Raw genomic sequence first — 7500 nt, 5'->3', positions numbered from 1 at the left:
GCAAATGGTTTCAATGCGTGTGTAATATATCTCGTTATAACAAGATGTGGTTATTATAAATAATAGGAAGTAGAGAACACATTGTTGCGCAAACACGTTGCTGCACGCATCTTGAGAGAGACAGGTGACCCTTTCCGATGGGAAAAAAGCAATTACGTTCGTACACTGTACTTGGGATTATATTTCTTATTGCTTATCGGGATATCCTTCGTAAAGATTTTATTTATACCAAGGATTGCCTCAAATCATTTATTTAGAAATTTTGCATATTTTTTGTTGTATCTATAGTTTTCATAGTTTTTATTTACTCGCTAAATTACTTACTTCCTACCGGGTAGATATCGTTGATATTAAACAGATGGGGTAATTAGAATTACGTATTTGATATATTATATATATGCAATTAATATATAATACGTACAATTATATCATTATTTATCATATTAATATATAATATGTGCAATTAATATATAATATGTACAATTACGCAAAATCGTGGAAAGTCAGTTAGTGGCCTAATTCAATCTTATCTACCTATTGTTTATCATTCTCTCTCATTGATTTTTTTCAAAATAATAGAAATTAATGATAAAAATCGTATTTGATCATTACGTCTATCATCTTGCTCTGTTTAACAAACGTGAAATTTTTCTTACCTAATTTTTTACCAACAAAGCTGTTTGGAAACGGAATTTGGATTACAGAAATGCTCATGCACTTTTGACACGCTTCGTTTAGCAAGGAGAATATCTTTGCTTCACATTTGTCCCTGTTTATACTGATATATTTAATAAAAGAACAACAAATTTTTGTGTTTTTGTATTATCTGAATTGGCTCTATTCTAATATAAAACCCTTTATAAAACTCGAAAGGGCAAAGAAAATAAAGCGATAAGAAAATCATAAAAAACGATTAATCGAGCATAAAAATACTAATGTTTGCAAAAAAAATTTAGTATTTATAAACGAAAGTTTTATTATATCACGCATTCATATCGAATATGATATATAACATTCATTTGCGAAATAAAATAAGCATATTAAAAAGAGTGAAATTTTCCATTTTGTAATAAATCTTTTCAACTACGACGTGTCATGGCGCATGGTCATATATGATTTAAATGTAACACGTGTTTTGTATATAGATATTTATAATTTGCAATATTATAACCACTTTCTCCTCAGTTCATCATAAAGTCATAAAATCATAAAATTATGTACGTATGGAAAGAGTCAAAATGCAAACATACACATTTTTAAGTAAAATAACTCAATTATTTTTAAACGATTATAATATACCCGCTTCATGTGTTAATTTCGTTATAATGTTTCACACGTTGTTTTCTCTAAAATTAAGAACTAGCTGCTTATCTTGATATAAAATCTGCAAGTATTTTATTTCATTTGAAACTACATCCTAATTACATCCTTCAAATGAGTCGTAATTAATCGGATAACATCTGGCATATTTCGTAATGACGCATCTAATGGTATTACCCAAAGTAAGTTCGAAACTTAAAGTTTCCGCAAAATAAAATTGAAAGCGATACGTTCCAAGTATTTACGTTGCGTGCATCCAAGTTTTCACTGGTTACAAAAGACCGAGGTGCAAATTACAATAGATATATAATTAAATGTTACCCCGTTATCGCGGAAATGTAACAGAGAGTAATTATAAGCAGAAGTATGCAACTATTCTTGAAATATTATCCGACAATCGAAATTGGATTCTTTGCTTTTGAACCCTTGCGCTACGTCGCTGCTTAGATTACTTTTATAGAGCTTAAATAACTTTAATATTTTAAAAAAAATTAATCTAAGCTATAGCGTAAATATTTTAGTATTTTCAATCTTTCATTAAATTCGTACATATATTATTTATTATACTTACTAGCTCTTCAATTATATATTTATTAAGTCGCGTTTTTTATAACATAGTAATTTTCCGTTGTTCTAAGAATTGCGAGTGCTTGTCGACGGATTAATTTTCCACTCTCGACGTTTCCGTCTGTTACTTGTCAGTAAATTGGAATGACAGCAAAAAAAGGACAAGTGACATAATTATTTTTCCTTCATGACGAAAGGAGATGATTTGTCTTGAATAATACACATTTAATGAGACATTATTGTTACATACTGTGTGTGTGTATATATATATATAAATATTTACGTATTTATATTACGTACATATATATATATATATATATATATATATATATATATATATATACGTATCTAACATATAATACACTTACAATTAATTACTTACAAATTATAGAATTGTTACCCAATTCTCTATTTATTCTAATCATAAAGAATCAACGATTACAATTTTCATGGAAGTCCGATTACAGACCTTCTCTTTCATTTCGCCTTATTTACAGCAGTTATTATTTTCATGGAAATTCACAGTTCGTTTACATTCTTTTTCGTTTTGTCGAGTGACACATATAGTGCGAGATATAATTCGAACGCATTTCCGATGCTGATGTAACTTGCGCCACGTAACACGGAACCTGAAGAGACCGACGACACATGCACGTGAGGCTTGTTCCAATACCGGAATTATACTTGGACCAAATAGCGACCGGTGGAGAGAGAAAATCCGGTGAAGAACAAAACGGTAATGTTGATGTAACTTCTCTCGATCAACGACTTTGATGCTTTTTATTTTTCGAAAGTGTTACATAAAATGAAAACCGGAAGACAAAATTTATAGTGAAAAGAAATTGGTAAGAGGCCGTAATTATGTCGTTGCTATGCAAATGCTAGAATAGGAAATGCTTGAAATAATTGAAGAATTCGCGATTAAAGAGCACATAATTTATATTACGCGCTAGTACCCACTGTAATAGGTAAATGATAAAGTAACAATATCGGGCATTTTTTAAATATTTTGTTAACTGTTTGCACAGTTTTTTTCTTATACACCTGACATTTTTATATTACAGATTTTAAATTACGAAGGGATATTAATTACCGGCAAATACTATCGTTGTCTCCGTCGCGCATCTAATATATTATTTACACGATAGAATATATTCTTCCACGTTACAATGAATATGTATCTATGAAGGCAATCGTAGGTCGAAAAAAACGAAGCGATGATTACTATTCTGAATGTTTCTGGGGGAGGCCAAGACTCTCTTTTCTTAATACAAGTGCACTTTAGTGCATCACCTTGTGTGAGTCACCTTTGTATTTCTTTTTTTCTTTCTCGCTTTTGGTTTAATTTAACGCTCATTAACGAATCTTCGAGACACATTTGATTATATCTAGATTTTTAAAACTGTGCCAGTTTCGAAATAAACGACTTCTCATTGGTTTCGTCGAACTATTTGGATCATCGAACGCCAACGAAAAAAGTCTACGTGAATAAGACATATGCAAAAATATGTATAAAAGTCACATTTTAATATCATAAAAAAATTAATCATTACATAATATTAAAAACAAAAAAAATGTTGGATAAATTAGCAAGAAAATAAGAGTAGAAAATAATATGTATAAAAAAACGATATAAATAATTTAAAAACGTTTAATTTGATTTAATAATTAATTTGTCTTAATAAATCTTCTTGAAAGAAACAGCCGTCTCAATGAAAGATATTTCGATCATTCTACATTGCCTGTAGATATGTTGTTACATTCTGCGGTATAAAATGCTACAGTCAGAGGTATAAATGTCTGTAATCTTGTAAAAATAGAACTTTAATACAGAATGTAGCCACTGATGCTTGTTTTAAATCAGCTAATATTAGATGTAACGGCATAAATTATGATTTCAATGACTGAAGAAATTTTTAGGCATCCTGTTACAACTCGTTATGACACTTTTTAGTATTAATTACAATTGGCTCTCACATCCCCTTTCATTATTTCACGATTCATATATCGCACGTTTCACCTTTCGCATGACGCGCTGATATGCAGTCCCACGAGCGCTTTTATAATATTTTTGATCGTTGGTCCGGAAACGGATTGTCCCGTCACCAGTGAAAGTAAAATGTGGCACGATTTTGTGTTCTCTGCGAACCGGAAATTATAACGGCAGGCAATTTTGAGTTTAGCACAATCAAGCTTCGCGACACATTTCATAAATCGTTTTGGCAAAAGCGAACGCAACGAATAATAATAATGAATTAATTAATTTATCTCTCTCCTTTCCCACACACATTGCAAATGAATTTCTCTCCTCTTTTCTTCTCACGTTACAAAAGATAACTTTCATAAATAAAACGCGATAACCTAATATATAATCCATTTCGTCACGCAGAAATCGGAAATTAGAGAAGAATAATTTTTCACGACAATAATATATTTCGCAACAAGGAAAAATTATTGTACTTTGATCTGATCACTATCTTTATAGGTGTCTTCTTCACAGTTTCTTTTTACGCGTTATCGTTTTTCTTTAATTTTGCAGACTCAAAAAGTAGCACCCGTCCAATCATCCAGTCTACCTGTCTACATATAGCCGCTATCGTCGTTCGAATAAAGAATAGTTCGTCGCGCGAATGTTGTTAACCTTGCCACTACTTGAGATTTGCATGAAAGCGGGGTCCGTTCGATCGCGGGCCCGAGTTCACCATGCAATCGTGTTCTCCGTGCGCTACTCGATTGCATCTAAAATACAAGTTTCACGCACATTGTACATGGCGCACGCTCGGTGCGACGTTAGGTGCCGGTTCAGCATTTTTTATCGTTCGGGGTAAAAGTGAAAATGATCATTGATTGGCACAGCAGCGCGGTGCAAAGGTTTCTCTCTCGAACGGATGTTTCGACGTTCTTTAGCGTTCGTTCGATCCTTCGAATCGATTACGCCGCATTTGCGAAAGGGTGAAAAGAGCCTAGCGGTCATTTAGCGTCGCGGTTTTTCAACTGTATTTCTGCAAGAATCATATTATAGCTGAAATAAAGTAAATAAAATAAGTGAGTCTGCGTGATTGTTACATAGGTTTGCAGCGAAGTGAAATTAACGTTGCCGATCTATTTTTGTCAGCTTACTTAACTTCACTACTAGTTTAAACATTCTGCGCTTAAGCTTAAAATAGTAACAGACATGAAAATATTGATTTCATTTAATGCGTTTGACGTTGAAGCGTATGTGACAGACGTAAGTCATTTAAATACGATGCCGTAATGCAATTTACATATATATATTTATACGCATGAATATGTGTATACATATTACATGTCAATTGTGTTGACTTTGTTTTTATCGTCGCAATAAATGTGATTATTTCTTCCGTTTCTACAGATTTTTTTAAAGACGTATAAGTTTCACATTTGTGCTGATTTTGTTAGCCCATAATAAAACTGTAATTATCATATTTTAATCATTTCAATATGTCAAATTAACATAAATCATGAATTTTATTATGAGGAAAACATTTACGATTATGCATGTGATTGTGACAGAAATGGACAGAAATAGTTTTTACGTCGTAGTATCTTAATGCATGAATATTGTTGTTATTTTATAGTCAAGTAAATATTTTTTGTTGTATAAATCGTCTGGTCTTTTTCAGGATTGAACTTGAAATCGTTGAACGTTGACGACGATTTTACCGACAGCTATCTCATTAAGACAAGACCGTGATACAGAGAGCTCGATTAGGCGCTATAAGGCTTTGGTGAACGTTCGCCAGACGGAGACACCTTTATCTACATCAATAATATTTCAAATTTTAATTGCTATATCTATTAAATTTTAATAACATACTCGTGATATTTTCTGTTTTTTGCTATCCCCCTCGGTATATCCGTGAAATACATAGCGTTAAAAGAAAAGCCGGCGACTATTTTATGTAAGCTGGACGTTACACAAATATTGTTCTTGATGTGCAACGAACGTTTTATTAAATTGGATTGCTGTTAGAGCTGTTGACAAATCTGAGAGCCTTTCACTTATTTTAAGCGATGGTCTAGGCAAACGACGACGGAGGGCGGGGTTCTCCGAAGGAACGACCGAAGTATATTGGCCAGGAGCTAAGAACGGTTTGATTAGCACAGATAATCCAGATAGAATAGACCGTGCAAGTCGCAGTGATCGACAGAGAATGAAAGGTGGACGGTGATCAGCGAGTAATAATAATGGCGGTGATAAGTTTACGTAGATTCCGTGGGGAAACCAGTTTTTATACCTCATCGCTGACTGATTCGACTTCCCCTCCGAGTATAGCGATTTACTTCTATTTTTCGCTAAGCGAAATTTATTTTTTCCTAACTTACTTACCAATAGTTCACCGTTAATAAGGGGCTATAGCATGCAAAATATAGCGCACAAAAAAAGGCTAGGTTTTTTTATGTCGATAGTTTTTTTTCTAAATTAATGTCTCCACTTTGATTTGCGAAACTGTTCTTATACTTCCTGCAAAAAGTATACTTAAAAAAACTGTAATTTAATGTATAAGGAAACAAATATAAGATTCATATATTAAATTATAACTTTTCGATATATAGTTCATATGACTTATTTATATTTTATATTTCTAACTAATATACGTGCAATTACGTTCTGAGGTCTTTGTTTCTCTTTCTTGTCTAAAATTGCAAAATTGTTATATATAGTTTTACCAGGATTGAGCGGAAGAACATGGTTGCAAGCACGATATGTTGCGAATCGCGCAAATTGTTCGACAGCACAGTGCACACTGAACGTGCATTTGTGCAATGGAAAGTCCATCGGCCTCGTATGTTCCATTCTTTTTTCCGCGTCGATTTTATCACGCTCGATTGAACAACGTCGAGTCGTTCATTGTGTCCTGCTATTAGTGTCATACAGTTACTTAAATATTACTAGGAAATCCTTCGCCAAAGATATAAATTTTATAATTCGCAGATGATTAATGCGATCCTCCAAAAATAATATAATAATCCTCTAAAAATAAAAAAAGAATTTATATATGTACACATGTAATACTTCTTTAATATTGCGTACGTGTGTACTGTACGCGTAATTATACTAGTTGTACCGGATCTCCTTTGTGCATTTTCTTCGGGCGTTACGTTCAATTGTGGTCCAATTACAGATTGTAATACTTGGAAGCTTTATATAAACGTACCTTTCTTCGAAAAAGTGAAAGGTTACCGAATGCAACCGGATAACCTTCTCGTTGCTAAAGAAAGATCCTGAATTGACATTTTACACTCGGTTCTTTTTATTGCGTATCGTATTTTCGAGTTTTATAAATGAGTCCTTGTAATTCAAGCATCATCTTTAGCCACTGTTTAACTTTTTATTTATTTGTTAATTTATTGCCTAAATAATTTTAAATTTCTTATTGAAAATATTTATAAATTCAGTTTTGACATTATTAAAATATTCTGGCTTTATTACTTTTACTTATTTATCTCACACTTCGATCTTTATTTTAAAAAATTATAGAAATTTACTATTTTAGGCAATCTGCATTGATTCAAAATTTAAATGACATTTATATCTTAGAAATGATTCATTAGCAGTGATTTAACAGCGACTGTCATAGAATATCCTAG

This window comes from Temnothorax americanus, unplaced genomic scaffold, assembly GCF_048541705.1.
Source record: "Temnothorax americanus isolate GAGA-0224 unplaced genomic scaffold, ASM4854170v1 Scaffold31, whole genome shotgun sequence".
NCBI classification, from domain to species: domain Eukaryota; kingdom Metazoa; phylum Arthropoda; class Insecta; order Hymenoptera; family Formicidae; genus Temnothorax; species Temnothorax americanus.
This window is presented reverse-complemented; position numbering follows the sequence as displayed.